Source organism: Mandrillus leucophaeus, unplaced genomic scaffold, assembly GCF_000951045.1.
Source record: "Mandrillus leucophaeus isolate KB7577 unplaced genomic scaffold, Mleu.le_1.0 Scaffold1105, whole genome shotgun sequence".
In the NCBI taxonomy this organism is placed as follows: Eukaryota; Metazoa; Chordata; class Mammalia; order Primates; family Cercopithecidae; genus Mandrillus; species Mandrillus leucophaeus.
In genome coordinates, this window is record NW_012099266.1 from 60,216 (window position 1) to 61,949 (window position 1,734).

The following is a 1,734-nucleotide window of genomic DNA, read 5'->3' on the forward strand; positions in this document are numbered from 1 at the left end:
CTGTAGTCCCAGCTACTCCGGAGGCTGAGGCAGGAGAATGGCGTGAACCCGGGGGGCGGAGCTTGCAGTGAGCCGAGATCGCGCCACTGTACTCCAGCCTGGGCCACAGAGCGAGACTCTGTCTTAAAAAAAAAAGAAAAAGAAAAAGAAAAAAAGAAATAAGTATGTGGCGCCTCCCCCTCACTTTCTCTCTGTTGCTCTTGCTTTCACCATGTGATGTGCCTGCCCCTACTTCACCTTCTGTCATGATTGGAAGCCTCCTGAGGCTTCCCTCGATAAGCAGATGCTGCTGTGCTTCCTGTACAGCCTGCAGAATCGTTAGCCAATTAAACCTCTTTTCTTATGAATTACCCAGTACCAGATATTTCTATATAGAAATACACGAATAGACTAATACACTCCTATTAGCCAAGGGACTCATTTCCTTCAACAATATTACCCCACCTTGTCATTTCCTTCAACAGTATTACCCACATCTGTCATTGATTGTGTCTACATCTGTCACCATCTTTTTTCCATCTGCACTTCCCATTAACTCCTCCTACCCCTCAAAGCCTCACCTCTCCATGAAATGGTTCTAAAATCCTATTAAATTCATTAGGCACTTTAAATCCTTATCTTCCATATCTTTGCTGTATTTTCTGCAACTTTTTTTTTTTTCTTTTGAGACAGGGTCTCACATCCTGTCACCCAGGCTGGAGTGTAGTGTCATCAGGGCTCACTGCAGCTTCGACCTCCTGGGCCCAAGTGATCCTCCTACCTCAGCCTTCCAAGTAGCTGGGATTACAAGCACTTGCCACCATGCCCACCTAGTCAAAACAATTTTTTTGTGTGGAGATCTGGCCTTACTATGTTGCTCAGGCTGGTCTTGAACTCCTGGGCTCAACTAATCCTCCCGGCCTGGCTTCCCAAATTGCTGGGATTACAGAAAACTTGGGGTTTCTAACAATGATGTCTTTGGCCATTTCCACTTCCCACTGCCTATGAGCTCTTAAACCTTCATTCAAGGCTTATCACAACCTGGAGTCCCAACTGGGGCAGGTCGACTTTGGACTTTTGTTTCCTCATCTATCACATCAAAGAATCAGATTCTCATCACTTTTTCTTCTGGCTCAAAATTACATTTCTAAGCCTTCCCTGGTCCTTCTCAGCTGGAACCCATCTTCCTCCTCTGAATATGGGTCAAAGGTTCTTTGTACCTATCACTGTCGCATCAATTCATCCAAGAAATCATTTGCACATCCCCTGTATGTTGGGAGTTGTGTCAGAGGAAGAAGAGGGAAAGAGACCTCGCCCCTGCCACCAAGAGCAGATATCCACAAGATAGACCTGCCCCCTGCTACCGGTGTGTGTACATGGAGTTCAAGCTCTTATGAGATACTTCCTTTAAGAGTCAGAGCTAGCTACGTATCCCATCAGGGCTTTGTACAAAGTGGGTACAAAGAAGGGTTTGCCACAAAGCCCTTGTGCACCTAATGTTACCTGCTCACCTGACTATGCTCTTGGGGCCAGCAGGAAGATCCCCTGGGAAGGAGATGTGGCCGGGCGCTTTCCCCAAATACTGCCTATTTTAACACTAGTGGGGAAAGACTTCAGATTCTCAATAAGGGGAAAAACAAGCTTCGTAAAGGACAGGCCCTTTGTTTTTAGGCACTGGAGTGAGATTTTAAATAGTGGTACTTTTCACTTCAGATAGAGGATTCAAGTTTATTTATTTTTCTTTTTTTTTCTTTT